This window comes from Mustelus asterias, chromosome 9 (assembly GCF_964213995.1).
Source record: "Mustelus asterias chromosome 9, sMusAst1.hap1.1, whole genome shotgun sequence".
Lineage (NCBI taxonomy): Eukaryota > Metazoa > Chordata > Chondrichthyes > Carcharhiniformes > Triakidae > Mustelus > Mustelus asterias.
The window spans coordinates 21,086,494-21,102,737 of NC_135809.1; the positions used below are offsets into that span (position 1 = coordinate 21,086,494).

At 43.3% G+C, this 16,244-nt stretch overlaps 1 protein-coding gene across 2 annotated transcripts in view; it reads right to left on the reverse strand.

The window, feature by feature from the left end:
* Nucleotides 1–16,244, reverse strand: part of LOC144499086 (protein O-mannosyl-transferase TMTC2-like) — a 189,339-nt gene that overhangs the window by 127,319 nt on the left and 45,776 nt on the right. The gene's annotated exons all lie outside the window — the stretch shown is intronic.

The window sequence follows — 16,244 nt, forward strand, 5'->3', positions numbered from 1 at the left end:
TTTCTTTCATACTAATGAAATGGTATCTTGACACCTCATTGGAAAACAACTGATTGTTACCACTCCAAGTTTTAACTCCTTTAGTATCTCACCTTATTACTCCTCCTGAAGATGAGCTAATGTTCTACATCTGATCTTCTGTCAGTGCTGGTTTTCTGCATGAGGTATTTCAAACTGTGTATTTCATATACATATAGGAGTAGTGAGCATGAACCTGCATCTGGTCATGACAACATCAATCTCATTTTACACATGCCTTGGTGGTCTCCATGTATTGCAATTCAATACTACAGCATTGTGATAAATGCTTGGAGCAGTTTCCTCCATATCAGAGGCACCGGTGCAATGATCTATGCTTTTGTTACCTCCAAACTCATCGATTTCAATGCTTTCCTCGCTGCCGTTCCAACTCTCACCCTCCATGAACTTGAGCTTCTCCAAAACTCTGCTGACGGTATCCTAACTCATTCCAAGCCTCATTCACCTGTCTCACACTACCACCGCCCCCCCCCCCCACCCCCGCCACTCCCCGTCCACATTTTCTCAAGGTCCAATGATACCTTAATCTTAAAGTTTGTATCCTGCTGTTCAATCCCTCCGTCGCCTCACCCACTGTCCTACAACCTGCTCAGAACACTGCGTTGCTCCAACTCTAGCTCTTATCCAGCTCCCTCTCCTTCACACCACCATTGCTGGCATGCCTACAGGTTCCCAGGCGGAAGCTCTAGAATTATTCCCCCAACCTCTTTGCCTCACCATCAATCTTTCCTCCTTTAAGGCATTGCTTAAAACCTACATCTTTTGACTATATATATTTTGTCACCTATCCGAAAGACTCTTTCACTCAGTGCCACTTTTCAGATTTTTTTAGAATCATAGAATCCCTACAGCGCAGAAGAAGGCCATTCGGCCCATCGAGCCTGCACCACACATCAATCCCACCCAGGGCCTATCTCCAAAAGCCCCTGACACTAAGGGGTAATTAAGCATGGCCAATCAACTTGACCTGCATGTCTTTGGAGTGTTGGAGGAAACCGGAGCACCCGGAGGAAACCCATACAGACATGGGGTACAATGTACAAACTCCACACAGACAGTCACCCGAGGCCGGAATTGAACCCAGTTCCCTGGCACTATGAGGCAGCAGTGCATAGGGCGGCACAGTAGCACAGTGGTTAGCACAGCTGCTTCACAGCTCCAGCGACCTGGGTTCAATTCCTGGCTTGGGTCACTGTCTGAGTGGAGTTTGCACATTCTCCTCGTGTCTGCGTGGGTTTCCTCCGGGTGCTCCGGTTTCCTCCCACAGTCCAAAGATGTGCGGGTTAGGTTGATTGGCCATGCTAAAAATTGCCCCTGAGAGTCCTGAAATGCGTAGGTTAGAGGGATTGCGGGTAAATATGTAGGGACATGGGGGTAGGGCCTTGGTGGGATTGTGGTCGGTGCAGACTCAATGGGCCGAATGGCCTCTTTCTGCACTGTAGGGTTTCTATGATTTCTATGATTCTATGAGGTGTTTACTCAATTCCTTATGAGGCAGTGTTTTGATATCATTGTAAAATGAGTGTTTTGATATCATTGTAAAAACACAACAGTTAGAATTCATAGAATTTCTACAGTGCAGAATGAGGCCATTTGGCCCAATAAGTCTGCACCCACCATAATCCCACCCTGGCTCTATCCCCGTAACCCCACATATTCACCCCCCACAATCCCCGACACTAGGATCAATTTAGCATGGCCAATCAACCTAACCCGCACATCTTTGGACTGTGGGAGGAAACAGGAGCACCCGGAGGAAACCCATACAGTCACGGGGAGAACGTGCAAACTCCACACAGACAGTGATCCAAGCCGGGAATTGAACCCAGGTCCCTGGCGCTGTGAGGCGGCAGTGCTAACCACTGTGCCACTCATGAAAAAGCATTGTTCCTGAAAGAACATTTAAAAGCGAGTCGCAGAAAATTTCAGAAACCAAATTAAAAATTAAAACAAAAAGATGTTGGAGCAAAGGGTACAAAAGTGATAGCTCAAAACAAGTAGATGAAAATAGTATCATTAATGAATGCCAATTAACAGTGAAAGAATAAGGTGGTGGGTTACACAGTGATATAAATCGGAAGCTACAACTGTAGCTGATTCTTTTTTGCTGTTGGTTTTAACAAAATTTGAGTAGAAGTGACAGTAAGCAGAAGTGATAATAAAGTATCATTTGCTGCATAAATCATCTTCACACACTGTCAAACGAAATGATAGAACAGCGTCACAATACCGGAGAGATAATTCCCTCTCAGTGTGTGAAAGAAGAAATAACTTGCATTTATTGCCAGGCATAATGTAGCAAGCTCCCACAAAGGGCAGTCAGATGAATGGTGGGATAGATTGTCGCTTGGGCAGGCTTCCAACGGGAGGAGGACTGGAGTGTAAAAGTACAGAAGTGTTGTTGCAATTGTATAGGGTGTTGGTGAGACCACATCTGGAGTATTGTGTCCAGTTTTGGTCTCCTTATTTGAGGGAGGGTGTGGTGGCATTGGAGGCAGTTCAAAGAAGGTTCACCTGATTGATTCCGGGGATGAAAGGGTTAACGTATGAGGAGAGATTAAACAGTTTATGTTTATACTCGCAGGTGTTTATAAGGATGAGAAGGACCTGACCGAGGTATATAAAATACTAAAAGGGATGATAAAGTAAATGTGGACCAAATATTTCCCCTGGCGGGGCAATCTAGAACAAGAAGTCACATGTATAGTTTGAGAGGCGGTAGATTTAAAACTGAGATGAGGAGGAACTACTTCCCGCAGAGGGTGGTGAATTTGTGGAACTCGCTGCCCCATAGCGCGGTGGAGTCTGAATCATTAAATGGTTTCAAGAAGGAGGTATATATATTTTTCATTAGAAAGAAAACGGGTTAAAGGGATATGGGGAATAGGTGGGGAGGTGGACTTGAGACCAAAGAGAGATCAACCATGATCTGATTGAATGGCGGAGCAGGCTCAAAGGGCTGAATTGCCTACTTCTGCTCCTAATTCCTATGTTCATATGTTGTGCTGTCCATCTGAAGACTTTGGCATGAGGCCCGAACCCATTTGAACGTTGAGTCTCATTTCGCTTATTGTGGGCTTTGAACACTAATTCTGAGCACTCAGCGGGCCAGAAGTATTATCTTAAGGATGGAGATGTGGAAATGGCAGGGCACAGATAGACCAGAGGTAAACTGGAAGGATTTTGAGGGACCAGCAGGTGTGATAACACACAGATATCTTAATACTTACCTGGGTTGCTTTCTCAACAGGTTACTTCAATGATTCCTGCTTCGGGGCTCAATACCTGGCACCAGTGAGGGCAACATCCGCAACACACACTCTACCCACTGGCAAAATTGAGTTAGCATTCTAGGTATACCATAGAAACCTGGAAATGTCTAATCAAGCGGTACAACTAGCAGGTTCTACTAATGAGAAATGCATAATGTCAGTCTGAAAGTATTCTGCATCATTATAAGTTGACAGCCACATATTACACTGGTATTTTAGTCCAGATACCAAGAGCACTTTGCAATCAGCTTTGAAAAATAGTGTAATACCTTGGAACACCCAATTTTCAGTATTTCAATGTATATTTCCCCCAATTAAGAAAGCTCATTTTCTCGCTCCCCAATTAAGGAGTATACTAATTGTACTGTGAATCGTCCCTGAGAGAATGGGTCAGCCAACTGCTTCCTATTTCAAACTAACTACACCAGCCTCCAATTAATAATGCAACTGGCTCTCTTAGCTTGCACAAAAGTTTTATGCTTTAACTGCTTCTCTGATGTTTTCCCTCATTTTGAGTTGAGAAGTGCCTCACCATTACATACTGGTTTCCATGGCGGCAATCGCCATACAGGAACTGTAGCTATAAATCCATGGCTAATGACCTTTAACGTTAGTGTTTTTTTCACCAGTTTATAAAAGCTGGATTTTTCTTGTCCTTAATTTTAGTATCAAGAAATCAGAGCATTATTGAATCCGAGAATCCCTATAGTGCAGAAAGAGGCCAATCGGCCCATCAAGCCTGCACAACAATCTCACCAAGGCCCTATCCCCATAACCACATGCATTTACCCTGCCAATCTCCCTGACACTGAGGGGCATTTTAGCATGGCCAATCAACCTAAACCGCACATCCTTGGACTGTGGGAGGAATGCGGAGCGCCCGGAGAAAACCCACGCAGATACGGGGAGCATGTGCAAACTCCACACAGTCAGTCACCCGAGGCAGGAATTGAACCTGGGTCCCTGGCACTGTGAGGCAACAGTGCTAACAGGGAGGAAAAATATAATAGTATAAAGTAAAGAGATTTAAAAATCAACACTTTATTGGCCTCAAAAGCAAAATGCAACTACGACACATCTTTACAAATAATTGGCATTTATTATATTTGGGAAGAACTTGAATATTGTGCCTTTCATGCCCTCAGACAGTTCCAATAAATTACTTCACACCCAGTGAAGTCCTTTTGAAGTGTAGTCACTGGTATAATGTATAGAAACTTGGCAGCCCTTTGAATAGACTATCTGCTTCTGTGATGTTGGTTGAGGGGTAGCTGTTGGCCAGAACAATGCGAGAACCCACCGGCTCCTTTTCAGATAGTTCCATATGATCTGTTATGTCCGTCTAAGATGGCAGATGATTTAACATCTCATTCTCCCATTGAAGTGTCAGCTTAGGTTATGTGTTCCAGACTCTGGACTGGGGTTTGAGCACATGGCCTTTCAACTCAGCAAAACAAAAGCTACCAAATTGGGCGAAGCTGACTCGTAAATAAAAGTATGTTGCAAAGTATATTTTGAAATCATAGAATCACAGAATCCTACATTGCAGTAGAGGCCATTCGGTCCATCGAGTCTGTACCGACGCATGAAAGGCCCTGACCTGCCCACCTAATCCCACTTGCCTGTGCTTGGTGCATAGCCTTGAATTTATGACATGCCAAGAACTCATCCAATGTGAAACTTTAACTTTGCAATACGTGTGATGAACTGAACATTATTATGAAATGTGGTGCATCCATCTTGGTAATGGTCATTGCCATGCTATTATGTGCATGCACCTTTGAAACCTATCGATCCTTACTACCTCAACAGGCTCTGATGCATTCGTCCCATGACTTGTTATCAGTCAGGAAGCAGCAGGATAGAGATTAGATGTATCACATTGAGCCCCGTAGTAAGTCTGTCCCTATATAATCTTATCTTCAAAGAAATAACCCACATTATTGCTTCACAATCCTTATGTATCATTAGTACTTTAATGTCAAAGAAGAACATAATAGTCATTATTCAAACTATTGAACAATGTGTGTCCTGACAGTACAGAAACATGTGCAAACTTTTCATAGTCTAAATATCAGATTAGGAACAGAGACGTTGCACTCCTATTCCCCCTGGAACCATGATTTTATTTTAACAAAGATGTAATCATTACTTAGAATTGGCAGCCAGAGTTTCTGAAGAATTTTCTGCAATAAGATAGGCCAGCGGCTGCCTCTGAAGGATCTTGCAACAATGTTAAACTGCAAATTTGCATATCTAAGCAGCCTTGTACATGTTTTAAGCATCCACCCAAGTTAGTCCCAAAACATCCCCCCAAATGTAGCAGTGAGACCAACCATTGCGTTCAATAGGCACAGACTGTCCCATTGCTAAATTCTCAGAATTTGCCTTAAACCCCAGGAAATGAGTGCAATGCACATTGATTTCTAGCCCCTATGTCTTCAGTGATCACACATGCTTGACAAAACGCAAATGTCTTGTCACTCTGTCGACAGTATGTCATTGCTCTGTTGTAATATCCAATATCACCCTGGAAATATTTTGACTTGGAAGTGGGACTTTTTGTGTACATAAAATAATAATTCATCAGGCAAATGCATCCTGCGGAATTATTTTCCATTACATCTGCAGTAATTTATGGATCGTATTTTTTAAACATGTGAGACAAATGTGTTTCTGTTGGGAATGAACTTCCCCTCGTGGAATTGCTTGGCAATTTGTCATTTCAATTGCAGGACACGGGCTAAAATCATATATCCAGGCAGACAGGATCGTGTCTGCTTTTCTTTGATGGCCATGAAGTGAAATTGGCACAGGCAGAGTTAGCACATTTCCCAGTGAATTCAAGACTATCAGTGTGAAAGTCAATGTCAGTGGGTGCGCAAGCATTTCCTTTTCATTGTAGTCGATGGGATTGATTTCTCAGGACAGGAAGCAGTAATAATGACTCAATTCTAGGAGCCTTGGGAACTTCTCATCATAAAATAGACAGCACTGCCTTTGTGCTTAAAGTTATCACTTATCTGCCTGACTATATGTTAGATGTCCCACTGGCGGATTACCAGCTATGATTAACAGGTGACCATTGTATCGCCTTGTTTAATATGCCTATGTTTAACATGTATGGTTAGCACTACTGCCTCACAGCGCCAGGGACCTGGGTTCGATTCCTGGCTTGGATTCGATTCCTGGCTTGGGTCACTGTGTCTGTGGAGTTTGCGCATTCTTCCTGTGTCTGCGTGTGTTTCCTCCGGGTGCTCCAGTTTGCTCCCACAGTCCAAAGATGTGCGGGTTAGGTTGATTGGCCATGCTAAATTGCCCCTAGTTTTGGAGCGATTAATAGGGTACGTGTAGGCTTGATAGGCCGAATGGCCTTCTTCTGTACTGTAGAGGTTCTATGGTTCTATGAATGTATGCTGGTTACATTTTGGTTCCATTTCATTCAAGTGGATCACTTTGTTTGACTGTGGACAAGTTTCACCCATTTACGCCACGCTCCTGCTGCGGCCAAGACAGAGAATTTGGCGACTGGCCAAATCTCTATTCACTGGGAAAGTCCCACTGGCATGAAGAGTCGGTAAATCCCGGCCAGATAGCATCACCTGATGTGGCCTCTCAATGGAAAGAAAGCTGCGGCGGTGTGTACAATGGTTGGCAAGCCCATTGCCTTTATTTCACACCCAGCAAGAACTTTTAACATCAACCCCAACCGAACAGAAAATCATCGGGCCTTAAAGCCAGACATTTCACATCACCACCAGGGCGGAATGTCACCCTCTTATGATACAAAACAGCTTTGGCCTTTATCACAAACAGAACAAACTTGTTAAGCAGATTTGGCAAAAAAAGGGTCACTAAATCGCTGGAAATGCAAAACGAAAATGCCATGCTGAAATATAGTTTTGTGGTCATATCCTGAATCAGCTCTTTGAGGTATTTCAACAAACTCATCTTTGTGTACTTAAAGACAGCTGGAGAATTTAAATGCAATGAATTAATAAATATGGATTAACATGCTAGTCTCATTAATAATGATCCAAAAAAAACGACTGAATTGTTGTAAAAACCCATCTGCCTCACTAATGTCCTTCAGGAGGAAATCTGCCATCCTTACCTGGTCTGGCTTCCACATGACTCCCAACCACAGCAGTGTCTTAACTGCCTCTGAAACTGTGTAGCAAGCCATTGAATTGTGTCCAATACCCACAGTAGACTGCAGCAGTTCAAGAATGAGACTCACCACCACCAGTAGCTTGGAGAGCTCATCTAAGTGATGGAGAATATGACTTCGCTTATTGAATCTCTGTTCTCAAAACTCATATTAGGATCACTGAAAACCCCCACAAGCCCTAAGTTTGTACTGGTGAGGTTAGTGTGCATCTTTCACTGTGCTTTCCAAACCTTACCCAAATGTGACACCATTTTTAAGTCCCAGAATTTGTGTGACCCCCCCCCCCCCCATATTGAAAGTTTGGGGTATGAGAGTTGTTGGGTGGCGGGGGAGGGGGTTGCTGGGGGCTTCAGTTATTGAGCTCCCCAAGCATGCTTGGCACTGGCCCTACACAGCAATCTTGCAGTTCAGCAGCAGCATGAATGTGTGTGCCGCTTGCATTGGAAGCAAGAGGCACAATCTCCTGACCTTGGGGACGATCGAATTTTGTATCCCTCCCGACACCACCGAACTATTTAATGAATTATCACTGATACTATGGAGCCATATTCAAATAAGCCCGTTTGTTCGTAAGAAAAGTCTTAAGGTCAATTAGAAACGCAAGGCAGATGTAATCTATAAAATATACAATGAACAATTCTTAATTAATGCAACATTAATTTTATACATTAAGAGAGTAAATAATATTTCAGTGGTTTAGCTCAAGGGTTTTTCACCATGTGCGATTTTTCAAAGAACATTGGTATTGAACTGACAATTAGGCGTCAGTGTTGGTTTCAATTTTGAGTCATAACCATCAAATGATAAGGAGTGGTTAGCACTGCTGCCTCACAGCGCCAGGGACCCAGGTTCGATTCCCGGCTTGGATCACTGCCTGTGCACGTTCTCCATGTCTGCGTGGGCTTCCTCCTGCTGCTCTGGTTTCATCCCACAGTCCAAAAGAGGTGCTGGTTTGGTGCATTGGCCATGCTAAATTCTCCCTCAGTGTACCCGAACAGGCGCTGGAGTGTGGCGACTAGGGGATTTTCACAGTAACTTCATTGCAGTGTTAGTGTTAACCTATTTGCGACACTAATAAACCAACTTAAAACAAACAAGCCCACAGTAATATGCAGATACTCCACCAGCCCTGCACATTCATGCCCCATTTTCAATCGGTTATTGTGCTTCTGCAGCTCCAAATCAGCACTTATGGTGACATTTCCTTATTAGAGCCTGTTGGGTTTGTGCTGTGGGATTGTTCCCTCTGAACACAAACTCTTAACAAGAGGACAGATGTCAAACTTTTGTTTATCTGCTGTGAAGGAAAACACATGTAGTAATGTTGAAGAGTTCATCTTGGCAACGCAGTATTGCTGATCCACTTTCGAGCCAATGTCAACTTTCCAGTTGCCGCACTCACTTGTATTTTTAATGGCATTTCCTCAGTTCGGATCGCCTTATTGCTGCAATTTTTGGCTTACTTTGTTTTCATGGATTTTTTTTTATGCTGACCCACAAAACTGAACACCACAGAAAGAAGTTGGATTCCATCACACATGCATCGTGACCTGCATTGGAATGTGCCAATTATTAACAGAGAAGCCACTGGTTTCTATCGATTATAGCCCAGGTCTTGCAATACAAAACAGTGAGGCTACCAGCCCTCACCATTATTAAGGTGCAAATCAGCCACCAAAACAAGATGGCACAAAGAGCAATTTAATAATGCCCGGATAATCCGGGGGCAAGGGGGTAGTGTTGGTTGAGGAATAAATATCGGCCAGGTTTAACGTCACATCCAATCTTTGACAGTGAAGATCTCCCTCAGTACTGCAGTGAAGTATCTGTTTGGATTAAGACTCACGTCTCCAAAGTGCGATTTAAACAAACAGCTTTCTGATTCAGAGGCAAGAGCGTTACGACTGAGCCACAACTAATACCTGCAGTAGCTGCACAAGTTAATAGCCTGGATTTTACAGTCAGTGGCAAAGGCATGTCCTTTGCCACTGACCTTGAAGAAAGCTGCCACAAAGAATGAGCGAACTATGCGGCAGTGATTTCCTGCATTACGACATCAACTTCATTCTGACGCAATTACTGATAGATCCCGTTTTTAGGCGGTGCTATTTCACCGGAACTGCCGGTTTCATGGAATGAAAGTGTTTGGGTTGCAAACTGACAGTTACACATGTTGTGGCACTGGCTGCTCCTTTCAAACACATGAAATCACTTGAACGCACATCTCCCTTTTCAATAATCAACATACTTATTTCCCATGGCCTTCAATGTTATTACTTTCTTTGCGTATTTTACTATAATTCTTAGGGTGAATTACACAATACCGGTTTTAAGAAAATTCCTTTTTTACGGAATGAACTCAGCCTCGACCCATTTCGTAAAAATGGGGTTTACCTCGATAGTAAATCCCTGGTGTCCACCAAGTAGGCTTTTTAAAGCCAATCAGATTGAAGGATTTTAACAGACAGCAAACCAGGAAGTAAAAAGTACTCGCTGTCATTCACGTTTTAATCATTCCGCAGGAGTTAAATCAAGATTGGGACATACACATAGGTAGAAGCAGAAATACCATAAACTTAAAAATATATATATTTTCTATTACTTTAAAAATCTGTGGAGTGTTTATGTTAGAAAGAATGAAAGTACAGGTTGGTTTTTCAGAGTCATAGCGGTTGTTAATCAGCAGCTATGGCCTGGATTTCCCTCGTCAAGGTGGGTAGGAACATTCCTGGTTCATCCTGCTTACTTTGGGAGGATGTGTCTACCAAGGTGAGGTGGTTATTGCTGGGGGTCGGGTGTGAGCTGGAGTTGGGTCAGTTGACCCAGGAAGAAGTGTAAAGACAGCCACAGGAGCTGCCAGGTGTGCAGGCGGACTGTTTAAAAGGTCCACCTTGGTGCTGTGGGGCTTGTGCCAGGGGAACATCATCAAGGTCCTCTAGCCCTCACCCCTCACACGCCCTCCACCTCCAAACAAACGCCACGTTCTGACCTGCTCTTGAATGTATGTGGCTAGTCCAGTTCAGTTTCTGGTGAATGGTAACTCCCAGCATGTTGATAATGTGGGATTCAGTGACAGCAGTGCAATTGAATATCAAGGGGCGATGGTTAAAGATTGTCTCTTGTAGGAGGTGGTCATTGCCTGGTGTTTGTGTGGCGCAAACGTTACTGCCATATCTGCAAAGAGTGCAACAGTGCATCCTATGGAAGAGCAGGGTATTCATGGTTGCAGTTTCCAGATTTCCTTGCTGTGTGCAGGTGAGGTTGCTATAAGTTGCTGCTAGCTCTGCACAGTGATGATGGCAAATGTTAGTCTCAATGTCATTACATCCACAAAATCTGGATCATTGTTTCATATCCTTCATCAGAAAATACGGTGGCTAATTTCCAGTAAGAAAGATGGTTGTGGTCCATTTTTCACCCTTTTTAGTGTTAAGTTTACATAAAATCCAGCAGAAGCTTATATTTTTCCTGTTACTATCTCAACCCATTTATTTTTCCATGCACATTCTGCTACACTCTCGAGTCCTGGCTCACTGCAGAAACTTTGCAAAGAAGGTCATGTTTAGGATCATGGGAAGCACAAGCTTGTCAATGGGAGTTGGCTTTGATGGCAAACACAAATAAAGAGCTTTGGGAAAGAGCCCATGCAATAGAACTACATGAACTCAACTCAACTCATGAAAAGGGTTGACAGGGTAAATAAGGAGAAACTGTTTCCAGCGGTGGAAGGGTCAGGAGCCAAAGGACGTAGGTTTATGCAAAAGAAGCCAAGGCAAGATTAGATGGGGTGTTCTTTAAACACAGTGAGTTATTATGATCTGGAATGCACGGATTGAAAGGGTGGTGGAAACAGATACAATGATACCTTTCAAATGGGAATCGGTCATTTACTTGAAGAAGAAACATTTGCAGGACTATGTGGAAAAGACATAGGCATGGGACTTTCAAAGAACTGACAGAGGTACAATGGAGAGAATGACCTCCTTCTATGCCCTTTCATTCCATGGCTCTAAAGAACGAGCGAACTTTGTCATACTGTATTTACTGTTAAACTCAAGCAGTATCAGGTGCAGGACATTCGGTCAAGAAACAGAAGAAAGACATTGCCAAATGGTTGTAACTTTGTCTGCTTTAACAAGGAGGTGCACATCCTGACACAGTGGGTGGAATCATACCAAAACAATGGCAGTGTTGGGATGTGACTGAAAACTTGTGTGCTTCTTGCCAGAGAAACAGGCAGGTTTTCTCGTCAGATCCTATGGCACTTACAAAGGTGGAAATAGTCGGCCTTAGAGATAGTGCAAATATGTGGTCAGTAGCTCATCTCAAGCATGACAACTCGGTTGAAAAATGACTTCTTCAATCTTAGATTGTTGCCAGGGAGGGGGATGCAGTTAATATCTGGGGAATGGATTTTTGAGGCGGATCAATAACAATGGCTTCAATCTTCTCAATATTCAATTGGAGGAAATGTATGTGCATCCAGTACTGGACATCAGGTAAACAGTCTGATTTGGCAACAGCAGAGGAATCGAGAGAGATGGTGGTGAAGTGGAGCTGGGTGACATCAGTGTACCTATAAAAAACTTGTACCATATGTTTCCCACATGGCTCGTCACAAAGATACCACAGAATAATTTTTATCCAAAATTCAATTTTAGAGGTTAATTATGAATTATTCCAATACTTGCCAGAATGACAAATTCCTTATACAAATATGATATATTTACAGTCTATGTGGTGTAGGTGCACCCACAGTGCTGTTAGGGAGGGAGTTCCAGGATTTTGACCCAGTGGCAGTGAAGGAACAGTGATATATTTCCAAGTCAGTGTGGGGTTTGAGTGTTGGCGCTCCCATACATCTGCTGATAAAAAATTGTTGGTATGGAAGGTGTAGTCGAAGGAGCCTTGGCAAGTTGCTACAGTGCATCTTGTGGATGGTACACACTTTGGCCACAATGTGTGAAGGGAGTGAATGTTTAAGATGGTGGATGGCATGCCAATCAAATGGGCTGCTTTAAATGGTGTCAAGTTTTTTAAGTGTTGTTGGAGTTGCACTCATCTCGACAAGTAGGAAGCATTCCATCACACTCCCGACTTAGGCCTTTACATGGTGAAATAACTCTTCAGAGGCTGGTGTCCCTTCACCAGCTTCCCTTTATTTACAAGCCTATCTACACTCCTAAGAATGCTTCAGGTACAAAGTCAGAATCCGGAGTGGCAGTAGGCCTGACGGTCCTCATTATATATACACAAGTGAGAATCCCTGATTGGACAGGCAATCACTACCTCAATCAGGGAGCTCATACTCCAAGAGGCCAACCATATGGGCCTCGTTGAGGTCATTTCTGACGTTGAACAGGTTTTGGGGGAAAGTGAGATACTCACTGCTGAAGTCCCAAGTTAAGGCACGCTGAATGAAACTTCCTGGATCTATGCTGCCCAGAATGCTTGCTTTCATTCACACATTAGGAAATCAAATTTTCTGATATATGCTGCTGGAGGTCCAGATTCCCCCACAAGTAATGCCAGCTGGAGAAATTCCCCCCAGTGTTAAAGAGACCTCTGCTTTGAAATTGCTAAACCCAGTATTTGATGCTGATAATTGCTGGCAACAACAAAACGCATTACATTCTAAAATATTAACTTGCCTTGCTTTGATGGGTGCAATAATCACTTAAAATATAGGGCTTCCATCGGGAACCTCAACATTCAGAGAGCAATCCTGTGTTTTGCTCCCTGGTTCTGGTTCTCGTTTTTGACTTTACCACATCAATGAGATAATAGAAAGTTGCAGATGATTCCACAGCAATGAAAATTGGCTAGATCCTGAGGTGGTAATTGCAAAGTTGTAAACCAGGTCTTCTTCCTAATCCTATCTTTGTTAGTCATACCACGGGAACACTATAAAAAGCATAGTTTCTCCGACGTTTTATATGGTGGTTAAAGTCGATTACAATGAGAGCCTGCTGCATTTGGAGAGTCAGTGAAATCTTCTACGTGAACAGATCTGCTTGCTCTGTAAACACGTTGGATTCATTCATTTTTACTGCATACCCTCAGAAGTTGAACATGGACCTCACAGGAAGATGCAATAATACAGCCATACTCTAAATTTAATCCAAAGCATGTCCTGTTAGAATGAGGACAGTCAACCTTACTGATTACAAAATGGCTAGTAAGTGTTTTTATTAAAATGATTGGTGATTTTCCAGCCAATTATGTAATGGAACACACTATTAACAGCAGGGAATGTGCTGTCCCCATACAGTGCTAATTGGTGATGTCACCTTCACTGTGAACGGGCTTTGACAAACATAAATAGGTGAACGACATTACTTTTTAAAAAATGTGTAGCCAGTGTTTGCCAGTTCACACAATCTACTTCATGGCCGACAGGCTGTTGGTGGTATGGTCACACCCAATCTATTACAATTTACCGCTGGTTTCTATCTAATTGCTGAATTTTATTTCAAAGTTCTCAAACCCTTCTCTAAAACATTTCTGGCATCTTTCTTCGCAAGAGGAGGCATGTGTAGCTACTCCTGGTTCCCACCAACTATGAATCTGTACAAAAACAAAATACAAAGCAGTTTACTCATCACACAAGGGACTGAGCTGTCCCCACACACACTACTAATTGGTGATGTCATCCCATTGTGTGTGAGAATGATGGAAAATATAAAGAAATGCAATGTTTTGTTTCGTGCTTGTGCACGGTAGGGTTTTGTTAATGCAAAATCTGACTGAAGTACCCTAACAGTTGTTCTATGAGGTCCAAAATCTTGAGGTTTTGCTCAAAGCGTCACTGTGGGCTTAGTTTGAGTACAGGACATTCAGTATACACATCAATGTAGAACATAGAACCTCTACAGTGCAGAAGCAGGCTATTCGGCCCATCGAGTCTGCATCAACTTTCTGCCAGAGCATCTTACCCAGGCCCTCTCCCCTGCCCAATCCCCATAACCCTATGTATTTACCCCTCTAATCCCCTGAACCTACACATCTTGGGACACTAAGGAGCAATTTAGCATGGCCAATCCATCTAACCTGCACATCTTTGGACTGTGGGAGGAAACCCAAGCACCTGGAGGGAACACACGCAGACACCAGAAGAACATGTAAATTGCACACAGTCACCCAAGGCCAGAATTTAATCCAGGTCCCTGGCACTGTGAGGCAGCAGCGCTAACCACTGTGCCACCATACTGCCATGATGTAGTTTATGGCAAAATGTATTGCAACAACACAGGTTTCTAATTCTACTTTAAGAACAATCGGAGTGGACTTTATAATCCACTGGTACAGTCCACTAGATAAAAAGACTGCTCCCTAAGCTAGAATGAAAAAGATTCTCCAGTGCTCCCACAACAGAGACAGTTTTCCATCGGCTACAGGCGGGATCTTCCGTTCCCGCCAAAGTAGATAGCGATTTACATTCCTTGCCCATGCGGGTTGACTTCAGTGGGACCGGAATGCCAGGAATGGCTGGAGAACTCTGCTCATAGCCTGTACCCTGTGTCTGTATCGTTTAAAGGCAGTACTTTCATCAAGTTCTCTTTATAATGTACTCACCTTATCAATTTGTTACCCGTGTCACACCCACCATTGGTAGCAAAAACAAAAGGCAAGAATAAATGAGTTAGAAAGCAAATGAGTTACGAAACGAGGTAGACATCAAATAATTCCATGATATTTTTACTGCTTCTGAGGCCTAAATTCAGGGCTTTTCACTGACTGGACAGCAAACCAGAGTAGAAGCCGTTTACACCAGCTTTCCACTCCACAAGAAAAACACACGCATTGGCTCTCCATGAACCGAATTATCACAGGGTAGAAATGCTACAGGAAAATTACATGGAAAAATATAAGATCGGTGGGCAGATGGCACTGGTGGAAGTGGGAGGTTTCTGTGCTTAAAAACTGACAACATTTTGAGTGCTAATTGCCAAAGTTAGAAATTATTTTTCGGAGAGGAATTCCACCTGGACAATCTTTGCCTTACTTCTGACTATAGGAGTAGAAGACGCCAGAAACTTTACCCAATGCTGCCTCTGAATTTTAAAAAATTCATTTGTGGGACATGGGCATTCGCTGGCTGGCCAGCATGTATTGCCCATCCCTAGTTGCCCTTGGAGGGCAGTTGAGAGTCAACCACATTGCTGTGGCTCTGGAGTCACATGTAGGCCAGACCAGGTAAGGACGGCAGATTTCCTTCCCTGAAGGACTTTAGTGAACCAGGTGGGTTTTTCTGACAATCGACAATGTTTTCGTGGTCATCAGTAGATTCTTAATTCCAGATTTTTTTTATTGGACTCAAATTCCACTACCTGCTGTGGCGGGATTTGAACCCAGGTCCCCGGGACATCAGCTGAGTTTCTGGCTTAATGGTCTAGGGATAATACCACTGGGCCATGGCGTCCCCAAAGGAATGGAAAAGATGGGGAAAAGGATGGGTGAGACTCATTTAGTGAGATTGTGGCACATAAAATGACTGCCAATGCTGACAAGGCATGCAGGCAAACACAGGTCCGAGAAGAATGTGTTCTGACAAAAAGGCATTGGGGAGCTCCAGCCCCGACAACAAGAAGATCTTCAATCACGGTCATCTGCCCACATCACATTCAACAATTATGCACCGGTCATTTCAAGCAGTTTCATGTAATCTTATCCAGTGTGCCATCTCATGGTGTACAATTGAGGCCAACTTCAGCAGAGCTCAGGGATTCATCTGGTATCACAACATGTTCACAATTAATGAG